General features: G+C 44.2%; 1 protein-coding gene and 2 pseudogenes across 1 annotated transcript in view; 1 reads left to right on the forward strand and 2 right to left on the reverse strand.

The window, feature by feature from the left end:
* Nucleotides 1-5,631: 5,631 nt before the first annotated feature.
* On the reverse strand, nt 5,632-6,786 carry LOC138419212 (guanine nucleotide-binding protein G(I)/G(S)/G(T) subunit beta-1 pseudogene; annotated as a pseudogene).
* Nucleotides 6,787-13,309: 6,523 nt separating this feature from the next.
* Nucleotides 13,310-14,728, reverse strand: LOC138419210 (endogenous retrovirus group PABLB member 1 Env polyprotein-like; annotated as a pseudogene).
* A 3,890-nt stretch (nt 14,729-18,618) lies between these two features.
* Nucleotides 18,619-19,905, forward strand: part of LOC138419209 (zinc finger protein 665-like) — a 203,334-nt gene continuing 202,047 nt past the window's right edge. The window contains exon 1 of the mRNA XM_069551692.2: nt 18,619-18,680. The gene's annotated coding sequence lies outside the window, so the exon portion shown is untranslated. The remainder of the gene's footprint in view (nt 18,681-19,905) is intronic.

Raw genomic sequence — 19,905 nt, forward strand, 5'->3', positions numbered from 1 at the left:
TCTTTTTCTTTCCTTCAGGGTTGCCCTTACTCTGCAAAAGCTTTTCAGGTTAATGAGATGCCTTTTTAAAGTTTAGTTTTATTTTGAAATATTCTGAGTGTAGATCAAAAAAAAAAAAATCTTGCTGTGGTTTATGTAAAGTGTGCGCTGCCTATATTTTCCTCTAGAGGTTTAGAGTAATTGTCCCTCCAGGTAACTCTTTATTTGATTTGGAGTTTGTGTGGAATTGGTTAGCCAGAGATGTAAATGCTTTAACTTTCCCCTTGTTTAAGGGACCTCGACCCGGTCCTCTATCATGGCTGTTAACAACTTACATTCCCAGCATCAGCGTAGGAGGGCTCCCTTTTCTCCACAGCCTCTCCAGCCTTTATTTTTTTCTAAGAGTTTTTGACAGAGTCCATTCTGACCAGTATGAGTTCATACCTCATTGTAGTTTTGATTTACATTGCGATAACATTTCACAAAGTTGAAAGCTTCTCATGAGATATTTTTAATACCATTGTGAGTAAAACGAGCTTCGGAAATCGGCCTCGTGATCTTTTGCCGTGTTTTGAAAAATTTCCCTGACGCACCTAGGAGATTCCTTCAGGCAGGTGTTTCTTTCTTAGAGCCCCTCAGTCCTGGTGAATAGGAAGTGCCGTCAGCCCAGGATTTTCGCTGTTGTACAAAATGCGGCCACAAGGCGACACATTTGCTTATGCTGCACAATTATTTATTTCAGTGAATTTATTTACTGCTGTTAATTTTTATTTTCTATTGAAGTAGAGTTGATTTCTGCTGTGTTTATTTCAGGTTGACAGGAACTTGATTCAGTTATGCATAGAGGTATATCTATTCTGTTCTTTTCCGGAGTATTTTCTCATATAGGTTCCTTCAGTGTGTTTTGTACTTTCTTGTGCTATTTAGTAGGTTCATTTGGATGATCTGACAGTAAGTAGTGTGTATCTGTTAATCCCTCTTTTATTGTCTCCCTTCCCCAACCTTTTTAAAGAAATAATCATAAACTTATGTTTCTAAGTCTGTGAGGCTGTTTCTGTTTATGAATTGGTTCATTTGAAGAATTTATCAATTCCCCATGTGTGTGATAGTTTGCTTTCTCTCTCAGACTGGCTTCGTTCAGTATTGTAAACTCTCAGTCCATCCATGCTCCTGAGAATGATGTTTTTCCATTTGTTCTGATGGCTGAGTGTATTCCGGTGTTTAGATGGACGAGTTCCTCTTCATGTCTCTATTGATGGACACTTTGGTTGATGCTCTGTCTTAGAGATTCAATAGTGCTGCCCTGGAAATAGGGGTGCAACTATCATCTTCAATTATGCTTTTCTCTGGATATAAAGCAAGGGGTGGCCTTGCCAGATCAGGTAGTAAGTCTATGTTTAGTGTTTTAAGGAATGTCCATACTGTTTTTCTTGTGGCCACACCCACCCATTTCCTTCCCCGCCCACAGTGTAGGAGAATTCCCTGTTCCCCTTGCCTTTGTAGGTCTTTGGGGGGCTGTCTGAGGGGTGTGAGGTAATACCTCATCGAGGTTTCAATTGACATTTCTGTAAGTGTGGTCCTGAGCATCTTTTCATGTGCTCTATGGCCATCTGGATGCCTTCTTTGGAAAATGTCCATTTAGATCTTTGCCTGTATTTCTGCTAGGTTCATTTTTTTTTTTTTTTAAATCTTGAGCTGCGTGAGCAGTTTGCATCTTTGGAGACGAATTCCTTATTTTTAACTTCGGTTGCAAACATTTATTTTCCCACCTCCAGGGGATCTTCCCAACCTAGGGATCGAACCCAGGTCTCCTGCATTGCAGGTGGATTCTTTACCAGCTTAGCCACAGGGGAAGCTCTCTATTAAATATTGTCAATATTGCTGCCTTGAAAATAGGGTTGCAAGTATCATTTTAAATTAGTTTTTTTCCGGACCTAAGGCAATGGGTGGGCTTGCCCGATCATGCAGTAACTATGTTTAATGTGTTTCAGCAATCTTCACACTGCTTTCCTTCATTGCCGCCCACAGTGTAGGAAGACTTCTTGTTTGCCTTGCCTTCCTCATCATTTAAACTTCGTAGAGCTTTTGGAAGATGGCCATTCTGAGGGGTGTGCGTTGATACCACGCTGCAGTTTTGATGGGCATTTCTCCAACACTGATGCGAATCATCTTTTCATGTGCTTTATGGCCATCTGGATGCCAGCTGAAGACAAAGGCCTATTTAGATCTTTGGCCTTTTTTTCTATTGATTGATTTCTGATGTTGAGCTGAATGAGCTGTTTGCATGTTTTTGGAGATGAGTAAATTGTTTTTATTTCTAATATAAATTTATTTATTTTAATTGGCGGCTAATTACAATATTGTATTGGTTTTGCCATACATCAAAATGAATCCGCCATAGGTGTACACGTGTTCCAAATCAAGTATAACCATTTTTCCCAATTTAAGTGTTGCCTTTTTCTTTCATTTAGGGTTGCCCTTGCTGTGCTAAAGCTTTTGAGGTTAATGAAGTTACTTTTGTTGAGGTTTTGTTGTTGTTGTTGTTATCCTAAGAGGGAAACCAAGAACTTGCTGTGATTTCTTTCAAAACCTGTCTTGCTCATATTTTCCTCAAGAAGTTTAGAGTATCCATCCCTCCATTTAGTTCTTTAATCGATTTGGAGTTTCTTTTCTGGATGAGGTTAGGGAGAGATGCAATTTCATTCACTTTTCACTTGTTTCAGGAGCCTCCACAGGATCCTCTGCTCTGGCTGTTAACAATGGACATTACTAGCATCAATGTAGGAGAATTTCTTTTTCTCCAAAACCTCTCCAGCATTTACTGTTTGTAGAGTTTTTGACACAAGCCATTCTGACTGGGGCTAGCTCATTCCTAGTTGTTGTTTTTATTTGAATTTATCTAAAATTACTTCATGTTGAAAGGTTTCCATTTGATTTAAAAAAAAAAAAACAGTGTGATTAAAACTGGCCTCTCAAGATTGGCCTCTTGACCGTCTGCCCTGTTTTGAATTCTTTTCCCCGGACCCACCCGAGGACACGAGTTGAGGAGAGGTGTGTTTTCCTTATGTCCCCTCGATCCATCCTGCTGCTGCCAATGCCACTTTCTCCTTCTGTTGCTGGTTGAATGTATTCCGGTGTCTAGATGGACCAGTTACCTTCATTTCTGTATTGATGGACATTTTGTTGGACACTCTGTCTTCAATATAGTCAGTAGTGCTGTCCTAAAAATAAGGGTACACGCACATATCATTTAAATTGTTTAGTTTTTCTGGATCTATGGCAAGGAGTTGGCTTCCAGGGCGTTGGTAACTCCATGTTTAATGTTTTAAGGAATCTCCATGTTTTCCTTCTTGGCTGCACTTACCCATTTACATCCCTGCCCCCAGGGTAGAAGGATTCCTTTTCCCCTGCTCCTGGCAGAGTTTAATCTTTGTAGTTCTTTTGGAGGATCCTCACTCTCAGTGATTTTAGCTGATACCTCATTGTCATTTTGATTTGCATTTCTCCAATCATTAAGGATGCTGAGCATCTTTTCATGTACCTTATAGCGATCTGGATACATTCTTTGAAAAAATATCCATTTAGATCTTTGGCCCATTTCTGTTGTGTGTGTGTGTGTGTGTGTGAGTGTGTGAGTGTGTTTTGAGCTGCATGCGCCGTTTGCTTGTTTTGCAGATGAATTACTTGTTGATATATTTCCTTGCAAACTTTTTTTCCACTCTGAGGGTTGTCATTTTCTTTCATTATGTTTTCCTTTTCTGTGTAAGTGCTTTCAAGGTTAATGAGGTCCCTTGCTGAGTTTTTCTTATTTCTATTTTTCTTTATCCTAAGAGCTGGATCCAGAGGGAATTTGCTGTGATTTCTGTCAAAGCGTGTTTTTCCTATGCTTTCCTCTAATCGTAGGGAGTAATTGTCTCTCCATTTCTTTAAGGGGCTTCCCTGGTGGTGCAGAGGTAAAAGCATTTGCCTGCAATGTGGGATCCCTGGGTCAGGAAGATCCCCTGGAGAAGGAAATGGCAACCCACTCCAGTATTCTTGCCTGGAGAATCCCATGGACGGAGGAGCTTGGTGGGCTACAGTCTATGGGTAGCAAAGAGTCAGACATGACTGAGTGACTTCACTTCACTTAGTTCTTTAACTAATTTGGAGTTTTTCTTTAAATGGGTAGGGAGTGTTGTAATTTCATTCTCTTTTTGCTTGTTTAAGGACCTTCCTCCCTGTCCTCTGTCCTGCCTATTAACAAGTTACTTTGACCTCTTGACCGTCTGCCCTGTTTTTAATTCTTTTTCTAGGACCTATCCCAGGACATTTGTTGAGAACAGGTGTATTTTGGTCAGCACAGGTTTTTCAATTATTGTTACCAAAAGTAGCCACAAGGCGGCATCATTTTTCATCCTCCACTTTTTTGGGTAATTTATTTTTTTCTGATAGAGTTGATTTCCGACTCTGTTTGTTTTAGGTGTACAGGAACTTGATTCAGTCATAAATAGATGTACCGCTGTTCTTTTGGGGGATCTTTTCCCATGAAGGTTATCACAGTGTGTTTCCTTCAACTTGCTGTGCTGTTCATTTGGTCCTTTTAGATGACCTGTTTGATATGTAGTGATGTGAGCATTTTAATCCCTCTTAGTGTATCCCTCCTGCAACGTTTTAAAAAAATAATCACGAGTTGGTTTTTTAACTCTGGGTCTGTTTCTATTTGCAAATTATTTCATTTGCATGAATTTCTGGCTTCCACCTTTCAGTACTATTTTAGGATGTTTGCCTTTGGTCTCATACCTCAGTGTGATAATCTCTCAGTACATCCATGCTGCTGCTCATGGTAGTGTTTGTTTTTTGTTTTTTTGTTTTTTGTTTCTGAGTGTATTCCACTGTCTAGATGGGCCAGTTAGTCTTCATTTTTCTGTCGATGGATATTTTGGTTAATCCTCTGACTTGGCTATTGTGAACAGTGCTGCCCTGAAAATAGGAATGTACATATTCTTTGGAATCAGGATTTTTTTCCAGATCAAAGCAAGGAGTGGTAATGCTGGAAAACGGGGTAACTCTCTATTTCGTGTTTCAAGGAGCCTCCAGATGTTTTCCTTCGTGGCTGCACCCACCCATTTACAACCCTGCCCACGGTGTAGGAGGGTTCCCTGTTCCCCTCGCCCTCGGCAGCACTTAAGCTTCGAAGATCTTTTGAGGATGGCCATTCTGAGCCGTGTGAGAAGATGGCTCATGGTAGTTTTAATTTGCATTTCTTTACTACTTACTGATGATGAGTATCTTTCCACGGGCTTTTTACCTTCTACGGGGGAGTACAGCTAAGCTCCGGAAAGTGGCTTCTTGAAAGTCAGCCCTGTTTTGAATTCTCTTCATGTGATTTACCCCGGAACATTTCTTTAGGGCTGGTGTCATTTATTTTATTTTATTTTTTTTTTACCTTCTTGTTAACATTTTTATTATAGTATTTCCTTTTAAATTCATTCAAAACAAACAAAAAAAGTAAAACAAAGACAATGGTCCCAGAAGGAATGCACGATTCGTTTTAGTTACAGCACAGAGATTCTTCTCTCAGTGGGAACTGTGCTCTTGGTTTCAGCAATAAGTGAAGGGAAGGTCTTGCGCTTTTGAAGTTCTGAGGGGTGCAGGGCGTCCGCGTTAGTAGGGGTAGATGGGAAATGCTATCTGCAACGGTCCAAGGCTGGAACGGTCTTCCAGTCACTGTGGCGTCCACCTGCTGTCAGGGTTAGTTCCAGATTTTGAGGAAGCTGTCCCAGGACCCCGTCGCCACGGCCATCCCGTCATCAGTTACCCCCAGGCAGCTCACGCGGTTGTCATGCCCGGCCAAGACCCCTGCCCCGTCGGCTTTGAGGGCGTCCCAGACGTTGCAGTTGAAGTCGTCGTACCCTGCGAGAAGGAGGCGCGCACTCTTGGAGAAGGAGACGGAGGTGATCCCGCAGATGATGCTGTCGTGGGAGTAGGTCCTGAGCTCCTGGTCCGCACGGAGGTCGAACAGCCGGCAGGTGGCGTCGTCTGAGCCAGTGGCAAATGCGTTGCGGTTCGGGAAGAAACAGATGGCGTTGATACCGGGCTCGTGGCCGGTGAAGGTTTGCCGGCACACCCCTTCTCGCACGACCCAGAGTTTGGCTGAAGCGTCACAAGCACCAGAGACAGTCTGGTGTCCGGAGCGAGTGAAAGGCTCATGACGTCCCCGGTGTGTCCGGTGAATGTGGTCGTCTGCTGGCCAGTCTCGATGTCCCACAGGGCACAGGTGGTGTCTCCAGAGCCGGTAACGATCTGATCGTCATCCAGAAAACGGCAGCACGACAGGTAACCTGTGTCCAGCCAGCTCACGATTCACACGACATTCCCTTCACGAGTTTTCAGACTGTAAATGGAGCAGATGTTATCCAGGCCTCCGCAGGCCACGTAGTTCCCAGAAGGGGCATAAGCGCACGTCATGACCCGCGAGGAGCGCAGAGGGATGGCATGGACCTTGTTTGTGGTGTAGCTGTCCCAGATAATAAGTTTACCGTCCTGCGAGGCACTGACTAGAAGCCTGGAGTCGGTGCCGCAGTGCATGGCATAGATCTTGGCCAAGCGTCCCCTCAGCGTCCTCCTGGTGCGCATCTGGATTCTTCCCGCAGGGTCAGTGTTTGTGATCTGAGAGAGAGCCGCGTCTGCACACGCCTTCCGAGCATCTCTAATTTGGTCATTAAGCTGTTCAGCCTCCTGCCGTAACTGGTCAAGTTCACTCATCTTCTAATCTTAGTGCTCTTCAAAGCCACCACAAAGAGTCTGAGATCTTAATTCAGAAGTGCTGCTAGTCTGTTCTCCCAAACATGTAAAACTGTCTGCAACAGAGAAAAGGCTCGCCGCCTCGTCCCGCCTGCCGCGCCCGCTCCCCGCCGCCTCAGCCGCCGCTCCGGGAGGTGGTCGTGCTCCGGCCGCTCCGCGGGCGCTGCGGGCAGGTGCGCCGGCGAAGCTCGGTCCGGTCGGTCCCGCGGCGGCTGCTCCACTCCCGTGCCCGCTCCCGCTGCCGCCGCCACCGCCGCCTCCGTCCGCCCCTCAGACGCCTCCAGCCATCGGGATGGGCGCGGCGGCCCCTCGGCTGGTGTCATTTAGAGCCGAGCCCAATAGCCCCGGTTTTCAAGTGCTTCTTACGGGGAATAACCACAAGGTGGCAGCATGTCTTCATGCCCGCTCTGATTACCTGGGCAACCAGAGCCTTAGGGCAAGTCTGGTTTCTGGGTTGTCAATAAGAATGCCTCCCAGGGATCTTCCCTAGCCAGGGATTGAACCCGCTTTTCCTACATCTCCTGCATTGGCAGATGGATTCTTTACCACTAGCGCCACCTGGGAAGCCCTAAGGCTTGTGTCTCCTTACTTCTTCCCCCTTACCCTTCATCCCCCAGGCGGTCCCAATGATTGCAACACCACTCTGAAGAGGGACCTGTCCTCTCAGTGGGGTGACCCTAAGGAAGGAGGCTGGAGGTGGGAACCCCACCACCAGGAGACACGGGGCCCGGGGCACTTTGCAAAGCTCTTCCAGCCCAGAGACCCCACCATCCTTTGGGGGCACTAGGTTTAGTGCTGCTGCAGGAGGGTCCCACAGGATCTGGAGATTGTGGACTCACGCAGAGGGGAACAGGAAGTCCATGTCCACCGGGGTGGGGGGCTGATTGCCTGGCATATCCTCCCCAGCGCCCTCAGCCCCAGGAGAGCCCCGCCTGGGGACCCAGCCTGCTCAGGCCCCAGGGACGTGATGCCAGCCCAGGTCCCCAAGGCCCGAGGGGAACAGAGTCAGCAGTTCTTTTGTCTTTCTTTCTTTCCTGTTATGTTTATTTTGAATTTGAGTATATAGGTGATTTGCACTGTTGTGGGTTTTTTTTTTTTCAATGTGTAAAGCAACATTATTCATTTATACATAGATGTATATATGTTCTTTTGGGGTTCTTTTTCTCATATAGGTTATAGACAGTCAAAGCAGGGTTCCTTGTGCTCTACAGTGGGTCCTTATGGATTATTTTATAACTAGTAGTGTGTATATGTTATTCTCAACATATATTTCTCCCTGCACCTGGCCTTTCCTTTTTGGTAACACGATTCTTTACTAAGTATATGAAGCTGTTACTGTTTTGTAAAGAAGCTCATTTGTTTCCATGTTTGGATTCCACCTAGAAGTGATAACAGGTGATACTTCGTCTCACTTAGTTCATCTAGTGTGATCGTCTCTGGCTCGTCCCTGTGACTGGAAATGGCTTTCTTTCATCCTATTATGTCTGGGTTTGTGTATCTGAGTTGACTCACTGAAAAGGGGATGACAGAGGATGAGATGGCTGGATGGCATCACTGACCTGATGGACACGAGTCTGAGTGAACTCCGGGAGTTGGTGATGGACAGGGAGGCCTGGTATGCTGCGATTCATGGGGTCGCATAGAGTCGGACACAACTGAGCGACTGAACTGAACTGAACTGAGCTGACCTGACCCCGGCTGCTTTAACCGTTCACCTGTCCTTCTGCACTCAGGTTTCTTTCGTATCTTGGCGAGTGTATCCAGTGCTGCCATGATGGTTGGCGTGCAGTATCTTGAAATTTTGGTTTTCCCAGGATCCATGCCCAGGCATGGGATGGCTGGGTCACATGGTACTTTGTTGCTGAGTGTCTGAAAGCCCCTCCGTACTGTTCTCCAGAGTGGATGCACTGATTTACATTCCCATCTGGGGTAGGAGGGTTCCCTTCTCTCCACACCCCCTTCAGCATTTATTGTTGTCGAATTTTTGAGATGGCCATGCTGACTGGTGTGAAGTGATATCTCATTGAACTTTTGATTTACATTTCTCTAATGATTAGGGATGCTGAGCATCTTTTTGCGTACTTTATGTCCACCTGGATGCCTTCGATGGAGAAAAGCCCATTTCGATCTTTGGCCCACTTTTCCTTTTTTTTTTTTTTTAATTGAGCTACACGGACTGTTTGCATGTTTTGGAGATGAATTCCTTGTATCTCCATTTGCAAACACTTTTTTTCCCCACCCATTCTGAAGGTTGTCTTTTTCTTTCATTTATAGTTTACCCTGCTGCTCAAATGCTCTTAAGGTTAATGAAGTCCCATTTGTTGATTTGATTGTATTATTCTAAGAATGAATCCGAAAAGAACTGGCTGCGATTTATATCAAGGCATGTTCTGTATATGCTCCTCAAGAGCTTTACAGTATCCATCCGTCCATTTAGATCTCTGCTTTGGCGTATGTTTTTCTGCATGGGGTTAAGCAGTGTAGTAATTTCATCGTCTTTTCACTTGTTTGAGGAACCTCCAGCCTGTTCCTCCATGCTGACGGTTAACAGCTTACCCTGCCAGCATCGGTGTAGGAGGGTTCCCGTTTTCCCACATCCTCTCCAGCATTTCTTGTTTGCAGACTTTTTACCAATGGCCATTCTGATCAGAGTGAGGTGATACCTTCATTGCGATTTTGATTTGAATTACTGTAAGTTTTAGTGTGGAGAAGGCAATGGCAACCCACTCCAGTATTCTTGCCTGGAAAATCCCAGGGACGGGGGAGCCTGGTGGGCTGCCGTCTATGGGATCACCCAGAGTCGGACACGACTGAAGTGACTTAGCAGCAGCAGCAGGAAGTTTCAGTGACACGGAAATCTTTCCATGTGATTACTTTGAAAGAGTGTGAGTAAAACTTACCTCCCAAGGTTGGCTTCTTGACCAATTGCCAGGTTTTGAATTCTTTTTCCAGGATCTACCTAAGGTCGTTCGTTGACAACAGGCTTTTTTCCCTTGCATCCCTGAAGGCTTGGGGATATTGCAGGCCCATCTTCACAGGTTTTAAATTGTTGCTTCCCAAAGTGGCCACAAGGTGGCAAGATTTCTTCATGCCCCACTCTATTATTTTGATAATTTGAATTTTTATATTCTATTAGAGTAGACGTGATTTCTGATGTGTGTGTGTGTGGTTTTTTTTTTTTTTTTGGTTTCCAGGAACTTCATTCAGTTATACATAGACGTATATCTATTAGACACGTGCCTTGTGTTACATTGAGAAAAACTGTACTTTGGAAAAATACATGTTTTTAGAGGTTCTAAAATATGTTCTTGAGTTTGCTAATCAGAGACTGCCAATGCAACAAATAGTTCACAATTGCTTTCTTCTTGATTTTCACTATGGGTTAATTTTTTAAAGATTAAAAATTATGGACTCAAGATCTACTAAAGTGACAAGGAAAATGTTTCAGTGTGTATGGCAAGTAGGATATGTGCTGTCAGTGAGCGAAGATATAAAGGCTGGAAATATTTGTGTTGTAAAAAAGTAATGATAATTCTATTCTCTAGTGAGTCATTCATAAATGGGGGAAAGTAGAACCAATTAATAAATTCTTGGCCTCGAGAGGCCTTTTGGGAATTTAGTCTAAGACTCGAGGAATTGCAACAGAGTCAGTGTAGAAGAAGTCTATGTGGTCAGCACACCAAACTTATTTTTTGAAACAAATTAGTCTTGGCCTAGTTTGATGAAAATAGAGGCAACTTTACCAAAAAAAAAAGTTTCACTAAATATTAATTTCCAATTTTGTTAATTAAGGTCTATGTTTACTAAGAAAGTCTTATGACATAGTTCCTTGCGTTTATGTTATAATGCTGATGAGAGTTAACTGAATTAGTAAGGGGCTCTCTAAGTTTATTTCTAAAACTTATCTCAGTAATCAGTCTTTGGATAAGGGTCAGGATCTCCATGGTCTGCAACCAGGAGATTAACACCAGGCTACAGTTATTTAACAAACTAAGTGAGAGGACCTGGGACATACTGACTGTGCTTAAAACAGGTTCTCAGATTCCTGCTTGTGGTCCTACTGATACTGCTAGCTGCATTATTTCCTCTTCTGCCTGCTTTGCACAATTGTTTCTTGCATTGCCAAGTGTGTGACTGAACCTCTGATAAAATGATGATATACGATCAGTGAGGGTAACGGTGAAACTCTAGCTATGGGAAGAAGCAACAAGAGGGAACGTTTTCACGGACCATAGAGGCTGGTGAGACAGGTGATCCAGCGTCTCTTGGCTCCTGTGTTTTGTTAGTCCTGTAACAGTGCACTGAGTGGCCCGTCAGCAGACTCTTTGCCAGATCTAGGCATGAGCATTCCTAGCACCATGGGAGGAAATGGACATTATGCACCCCCAGAACCATGGTCAGATTGCCACGAAAGGGCCATGTCAGCTGAAAAGCGGCACTTGCCGTCTGCCTCTGCGAGGACTCAATCAGGACCCGCTGCAGCGGCTGCCCTTCAGCAGCCCTGAAAGGCACTGAGCGGGGAGATTGGGAATGGCGCATCCATGCTCTGGGGAAGCTGGCAGAACAGGCCTTCAGACAGTCTCATGAGCCCAGATTCTTGCCTCTTCTCATGCCTAGAGGAGCGCTAGAGTCAGTAACAGTGACAACTGCTCTGACTAATATGTGAATTATTATGTGAATACCACGTCAGCGGCTAGAACCTACTTAGACAAAACTGACAACTGGCTACTGGGCAACAGGTCTTCTTGAAGTGCCAGGTCTGGCCTGGGAATCCAGCTTATTCTCCTGGGAAAAAATTGTGGTTGATGTGTTACAGTACTGTTCAGGTTGTCACTCCTCCAACGACTTGAAACTGAGTCTGTCACACCTGCGTCAGTCACTCTGGGCTAATACAGAAGACATCCGCAGTGTGCAAGACCAGAGCACAAGGCTCCATGCCTGTGGAGAGGGTACCACCAGTGCTGACTCTGTCTGGACAGGATCAAAGCTGCTAAAAAATGTAAGCTGGTTCTCACTCCTGCTATAGCTCCTGCTCACAGTAATTTGTTATCATTAATCACAGATATTTGGTCCCTGACTTTTTAAATTCACTTCTTATGTTTGTCTCTTTCAGATTACGATGGTTTCACATCAAGATAATGGTTCCAGCTACTCTTGGGAACAGATCCTGTGGGGATAACAACAGAGGTCACCCTGGGGCCCCTGAATGAGGCAGGACGAGAGCTCCATGACCCCAGCTAGGTAGGGTCTATGAGCCCCGTGCCAGCCTGAAGAAGCTACAGAAGACAGACCTTCACCCTTTAGCCTCCCAATAAAGATTGTTGTGGTTCATGTCTCTCAGCAGAATTTGACATAGGAGATAGAAGGGCCTCTGGGCTGAACAGCTGGTATTTGTCAAGTGGAGTGAAATTGAAGCTTTGTTCTCACTCACACACTCCAAGGACAAATCTAGTGGCAGAAGCTGAAGTCTGCGAGAGTAAAGAGATAAGAGGCCCACTCCTGAGGTCAAAGAAGACTTCTCTGTACAAGGGAAGGAAGCCTCCTTGATGGCCAAAAAGGGAGGGGGCCCCATCCCATAATAAATGTGGACATGCCCCCACAAGCCTCTGTGGGGGGATCGATCTTAGCAAATGTCATGCCCACATCTTGGGGAGGGTGCTGGGACCAGTGAAAGGTTGTTGTTGAATTACAACGCCAGGATTCTTGGCCCCCGGAGGAGAAGAATTCAATCCAGGGCCAGAGAGGAGGCTTGATCGCTCAGAGCTTTTGTGTAACAAAGTTTTATTAAAGTATAAAGGAGATAGAGAAAGCTTCTGACATAGGCATCAGAAGGGGGCAGAAAGAGTGCCCCTCTGCTAGTCTTTAGCTGGATGTTATATAGTCACCAGCAGCCTGTTAATGAAAGAATGTCTCAAAGGAATGTCTCAAAACTTAGAATGGCACCAGGCCCCTCGCCCATAAGATGTATTTTGGGATAATGTTGGCACCAAATGGTTTATCTTGGGCCGTAAAAGGATTAACTTGAACCTTAAAGAAGGGCAGAGCACCATACAAATAGTGTCGTTTACGTAGATTAGAGGAACAATATCGGAGTATAACATACTGGTTTATCAAGTAAGTTCTGAGCCCAAAAGGGGGAACCGACTTGAAGACAGAGTTTGGGGTAAATGCATAGTACATTAGCATAGCCTAAGATTAACATTTCCATAAGAAAAAGGCATTGGTTAACTTTAGGTGAAACCAGGTGTCATGGCAACACAGAATTTTAAGAGAAACCTCCTTTTAAATTTGTATAGAGAAGGAAAAAAAAATATCGTGTTTGTTTCCTCCTGCCGCTTAAGGGAGATAAAATGTCTGACACTTGCAGGCTATTTCCTCCATTTGGAGACCCCTGGCCTTCCTGCCTGTTACCCTCTCATTCGCCCATTTACTCTTAGGAGAATTATGTTGCCTAGGGGAAAGGGGCGTCGTTTTCGTTCCATAACTGCTTCCGAGCTGAGAAGGGGCGTTGTCCCTAAATTGATGAGGCAACATATTCTCCTAATCCTCATATTGAGGATATCTGATCCAGGGGCCCCAAATAGTAGCTGGAGGCAGCTGCAACAGTAGCAGGAGTTTGAGCAACCATTTGTAACTTGAAAGCTTTCATGCGGCTAGAAACAAATTCAGTTATACAGTTACAGATGCAGGGAGCAAATAGTAAAATCAAAACAATCAGAATTATTGTAATTAAGATAGTTGTCCACCATGGGGAACGAGTTAACGTCTCCCAAAGTGAGGCAATTGAGGCTTCAGGAGTATCCAATCATCCTGTTCATGTGTTTAGTAAAATGAGTAACATTCATGCTCATATCAGGTTTATATGTCCAGCATTGGGTATGAATAATAGCACACGTTCCCCCTTGCGCAGCTGTCAGAATATCTAAAGCCAATCTGTTTTGTTAAACCACCTTTCTAATTTGTGCTTGTTCAGCATTAACAGCTGAAATGGCCTTTTGAGAATCTTGTAATGCCTGTTGAGTCAAATCAGTCAAAGCATCCACTCATAGCATAACATCTGTAGTTCCCAAAAAGTGAACAAAGACTGCAGCCAAATAATGACACCAGTGAAATACGGACCTTGCCCACCGAGTTTTAAGGTGAGGTAAATTAGCAGGCTTTTCTGGGAGCTCTGAAAATATAAAGCCATGAGTAAAGGCTAGACCCAGGGTGCATCTCCCTATCCAACCAAGGGGAAGCCATCTCCATAGGTAAGAGCCACATATCCAATAGGTCCCGTTTGGAGCAAGCCAGCTGACTGAGATATCCAGTCCCAATTAGTGCCTGGCCAGACAAAGGGAGGACCTGAACTGGGGTTGGAAAACATGGGAATGATTACGTTGCATATTTCCTGAGGCAAAAATCCCAATTGTTTCCAATCATTGTAATTAAGTTGTTGGCTGACTTTTGGGGATGGCTGTTTTCAGCATATAGGGGCAGTAGATATTAAACATCCTTTTTCAGGAGGTAGCCACATAACCTCATCCCATATTTGATAAACGTCAGGTAAAAAACCATTAGATCCAGACCTACTTGCCTTATGTGTAGCAAAATAGTCATTGAACCGAGACAATGTATAATCAAAATTAAAAGTCACATTATGTCCATAGGTAAAGTACAAAGTGCTGCACCAGTCCATTTTAGGGTTGGTAGATGTCATCAGATGAAGAAGAGGTATCACATGTAATTGTTGTTGAAGGTATTTACACACTTGGCGAAAGTCTTTTCCTTGAAGTGGTGATGTCCACCACGGGAAGCCTTCCACTGATGAAGAGGAGAGTGTTCCACAGACCCAGCAGTTAGACCGATTGTGAAATGCAGCATAGGAGTGAGCCCAGGACAGGAAGGCATTGTCTTGAGGATCAGATGGCAGACTCAGGATTTTTGGAGTCGGCAGAAGTAGGCTCACATAGATTATCAAGCCCATCTGAAAAGCACAAAGTCAGAGCATAGAAAGTAAAAACATAAAATGAAGTCCCTTAGTTCTGGTCAGGGTGCCACCTCTTAACTCAAGTGTGATGTATTCACGAATCAATTCCTGGCACTTTGACAGCTGTGGGAGAAGAAACAATAATCTGGTAAGGGCCTTCCTGGAGGGGCTCGAGGGATGGGCCCCCAGATCCCAATGTTTTTATGAGGACCTCGGTTCCTGGCTCAAATAGAGGCTTGCTTGACTCAGAGGCTGGGTCAGGAGTCATCTCCTGGAGTTCTGTTAATCCCTGTTGAAAAGCTGAGAGCTGAATTACATAACTAGTTAATTCCAAGGCTCAGTGTCTATAACGATGTCTGTGCGTAAGAAAGGCCTTCCATAACTACATTCAAAGGGGGACAGTCCCTCCTTTTGGGGGGCAGTTCAAGCCCTCATTAAAGCTATGGGTAGGACTTTAATCCAATTGTCCTGCGTCTCTTGCCTTAATTTGCACAGATGTCTTTTGATAATGTCATTAGATGTTTCAACCTTTCCTCAAGATTGGGGTCTCCAGGAACAGTGTAAGTGATATTCTATTTCTAGAGCTTTAGATACCCCCTGAGTTACAGCAGCTTTAAAGCGGAGCCATTGTCACTCTGAAGGCTCCATGGCAGCCCCAACCTGGGAATAATTTCATGGATTAAAATCTTTATAACCTCCTTAGCCTGTTCACTACGACAGGGAAAAGCCTCAATCCATCCAGTAAAAGTATCTACCCAAACTTGTAAGCAAGAATATCAATTAGCTTTTGGCATATGAGTAAAATCAATTTCCCAGCCCTCTCCAGAATACTTTCCACTTCATTGTAATCCAGATATTGCTAGGTTCTCAGTCTTTGGGTTATGTTTCTGATGAACCTCACACCTTTTGATAATGTTCTTTAAAGTTTTCATTACATTTTTACCTTCAAACAAACGAGAAGCCATCTGGTAAATACTCTCTGCACCCAAATGAAAACTCTGGTGTAAACCCTTAAGAATTTTCCATTGAGCATTTTCAGGAATTATTAATTGTCCATCCTCAGACTGTAACCATCCTTTATCTGTAATCTTTGGTCATCTTTTCTCATATCTTTCTAATTCTTCCTCAGTATATTGTGGTTTTTCCTGTTCCACTGGATCTGTCCAGATCAAAGGCGTCTACAGTGAAGGGGTTTCATAAAGTACCAGCTTTTCTGGCTTGAGAATCAGCCAACTGATTACCTTCAGCAGCTTTACTCCCATCCCTACTGTGCCCTTTGCAATGCAAAACAGCTACTTCTTTAGGACAATATATAGCAGTTGAACGGAGAAGGCAATGGCCCCCCACTCCAGTACTCTTGCCTGGAAAATCCCATGGACAGAGGAACCTCGTAGGCTGCAGTCCATGGGGTCGCTAAGAGTCAGACACAACTGAGCAACTTCACTTTCGCTTTTCACTTTCATGCATTGGAGAAGGAAATGGCAACCCACTCCAGTGTTCTTGCCTGGAGAATCCCAGGGACAGGGGAGCCTGGTGGGCTGCCGTCTATGGAGTCGCACAGAGTCAGACACGACTGAAGTGACTTCGCAGCAGCAGCAGCAGCAGCAGCATAGCAGCTAAAAGTCTCTCAATCTCTCTGAAATGCTTAATAGATTTTCCTGTTGCTGTTTTAAACTGTCTTTCTTTCCATATTGCAGCATGAGCATGTATAGTCAAATAAGCATACTTAGAATCCATGTAGATATTTACTCGCTGCCCTTTGCTTAACTCTAGAGCTCGTGTCAGAGCCACAAGCTCTGCTAACTGAGCACTGGTTTCCTGGGGGAGAGATTTTGCTTCTAAAACCTGTTCAGCAGTCACCATGGCATAACCTGCTTTATGCTTTCCATCCCGAACAAAAGAACTGCCATCTGTAAATACTTTCATGTCAGGATTGTCTAAGCTGCATAGTTTAAAGTTAGGAATTGGGAACAATTGTGATCAGGTGTTTCATTTTCCTTCTCAGGAAGGAAAGTGGCAGGATTTAAATGTCCACAGACTTTAAGCTTAGTTACTGGTCCTTCTAACAACAATGACTGATATTTAAGAAGCCTACTGTCTGTCATCCAAATAGTAACCTTAGAATTTAAGATTCCACTCACATGAGAAGTCAGGACAGTAAGATTTCATCAATTAATTATTTTTAAAGCTCCAGGTGCTAATAAAGCTGCTGTCCCAATTACTCTTAGGCAGTGGGGCCACCCACGTGAAATTACATCCAATGTTCTGCTTAGATAAGCAATAGGGTGCTGGTGAGGCCCTCGGGCTTGTGTCCAAATTCCCAAGGCCATACCTTTTCTTTCAGTGACAAACAAATTAAATCCTGACCCTGTGGGCAAGCTCAAAGCAGGAGCTTGCAGGAGGTCAGTCTGAAGAACCAGTCTGAAGAACCATAAAAGCCTTTTGAGTATCTGGAGACCAAAGCAGTTTGTCTGTTTGGGCCTGCTGAGTTTCAGCTATAAGTTTATATAAAGGCCAGGCAAGTTCCCCATAACCCGGAATCCAAATATGACAGTAGCCTGTGATTCCCAGAAATCCTCTCAATTGTCTTAAAGTCATAGGTAGGGGATGATTTGGTATGGGTTTAATTTTCTCAGGGTCTATGGCCCTAGTCCCTTCTGATATGATTAGGCCCAGATATCTAACAGATTGTTGACAAAGCTGAGCCTTTTCTCTTGATGCGTTATAACTGCAGCCTGCCAGAACGCTTAAGAAATCTTCTGAGGCTCCTGAACAAGCTTCCTCTGTCTCAGCACAGAGCAAAATATCATCTACATATTGTAACACCACTGCTTCAGAGCTATTAAAGTTTTGTAGATCCCGTGATCTTTGTCCAAATAAGTGAGGACTGTCACGAAATCCCAGGGGCAAAACTGTCCAGGTTAACTGAGAAGCTGGCTGCATAGGGTCTTCAAAGGCAAATAGAAATTGACTTTTCTCCGCCAAAGGCACAGAATAGAAAGCATCTTTCAAATCAATTACTGAGAAGTATTTGGGTCATTCAGGAATTTCAGACAATAGAGTATAAGGATTAGGCACCATGAGGTGTGAAGGAACTACAGCCTCATTTATTATTTGTAAATCTTGAACTAGTCTCCATTTACCATTCGATTTCTTTGTACCCAAAATAGGAGTGTTGCATGGACCATTAAAGGGAACTAATAGTCCCTGCTCCTTTAAATTTTCAATGATGTGCTTTAAACCTTAACCTCAGGTTTCAGTGGATACTATTTCTTATGTGGAAATAAGTGGGTCTTTGAGCTTGACAACTACAGGAATAGCATTTTATGCTCGACCCAGAGATTTTCCATCATCCCATACTCTAGGATTTTGTTCAACTAGAGGGAGAGAAAGGGAGGGCTCCATATTTATGAAAACAGAGGCATGGACCTTGTTCAGTATATTCCTCCACAAAAGGGGTGAGGGAGACTCTGGCACAATCAGAAACTCGTGTGAAAATAGCACAGAATCTCAGTTACAACATAAAGAACAACTGAAATAATACCCTTTGGCTCGTTCAGACAGTCCCAATACAGAAGCGGATCAGGAAGGAAGTGGGCCAGGGGCTTCAGTAAGCACAGAGCAAGTTGCCCAGTATCTAAAAGGAAATCGATGGATTGCCCCCCCCCACAGTTATTAATAATTATTCAGTGTATGAGTCTATCACATGATCACTTTGTACACAGTACATTTATACCATTTTTGTTAGTTAAACCTTAGTAAGGCTGGGAAAGAAAAAGAATTGGGGGGGGGGGTGCTTTTCTCCTCTGAATGGTGCTCAGTCCAGGCTTCACGTTTCATTGATGACGCATTTTGCATACACATGTACCAAGTCCAGCACTAGCAGCCAAGGAATCAGCCTGAAGAGATGAGCGGTGTTGGCAGAGAATGATGCAGCCTCTGACTCAAGGTACAGGACTACATGTTTATTTCAAGCTTCAGGTTCTCTTTTATACTTTGACAAAAGCATTAGGTCAGAGGTTTGGCATTTTCAGTTTCCCCTCACCCAGATTTATTGGCTCCATAAAACACTGTTGCCCTTCAAACAGTTTCTGCTTCAGCGATTCTCTCAGCATCCTGGTTACTTTAACTTGTGATTACATTGTAACTCATGCTTATGTCTGGGCTGCATACCACATTCCTCAGTTTGTTTCTTATCTTTCTAAATCCTGTTTGCCCCTAGCATCCTAAGCTCACTATCTCCTAAAAAGACTTATAGCTATTAATAAGGAGAAGGCAATGGCACCCCACTCCAATACTCTTGCCTGGAATATCCCATGGATGGAGGAGCCTGGTAGGCTGCAGTCCATGGGGTCGCTGAGAGTTGGACATGACTCAGTGACTTCACTTTCACTTTTCACTTCCATGCATTGGAGAAGGAAATGGCCACCCGCTCCACTGTTCTTGCCTAAAGAATCCCAGGGATGCCGAAGCCTGGTGGGCTGCCGTCTATGTGGTCACACAGAGTCAGACACGACTGAAGTGATTTAGCAGCAGCAGCTATTAATATCTCTGAAATTCCTAATCTGTATAAGATATAGTAAAACATGCTAGCACTACCACATTCCTTCAATTTTTAGCTTCTAACTATTCTTTATTTTTCCTAAACCCTAAATTCAGCAAACTTCCTTTGCCATAAACATTTCCCTCACAAATAGGTCTCAGATGACAATCCTTCCTAAGGCCTCAAGCTGCAGCCTACGTGATCATCCTGGAACACTCTTTGTAAAGATCCTTGAACAAATGTCAATGGTTAACTTTATGGATTATTCTCTGGGCATAACTGCAGAAGGCTTTGTGCCCTCTCATGCTCCTCTCAAGGGCAATAAGCACCTTAACATTCTTTTCAGTCAACTCAACCGAGGAAAGGAAAAAACAAGTCAGAATCACAAGACCCAACTCCTTCATCCTGGGTCTGTGCCTGCGGGACAAGGAGAGGGGGTTGGGGCTGTGCCTCCATTTTGTCAGTAATGCCTATTGTGGCTCCCAACTCACATGTTTTTGTACCCTCTGACCAAAGATTCCCCTTCAGGTAGTTTGTGTTGGTCCACAGCTCGAGAATGTTTAAGATGGCCCAGCTGATTCCAGTCTGGGGTCCTCACTGAGCATCAGGACTCTTGAGTCCTCGCAGTCCT

This window comes from Ovis canadensis, chromosome 14, assembly GCF_042477335.2.
Source record: "Ovis canadensis isolate MfBH-ARS-UI-01 breed Bighorn chromosome 14, ARS-UI_OviCan_v2, whole genome shotgun sequence".
NCBI classification, from domain to species: Eukaryota; Metazoa; Chordata; class Mammalia; order Artiodactyla; family Bovidae; genus Ovis; species Ovis canadensis.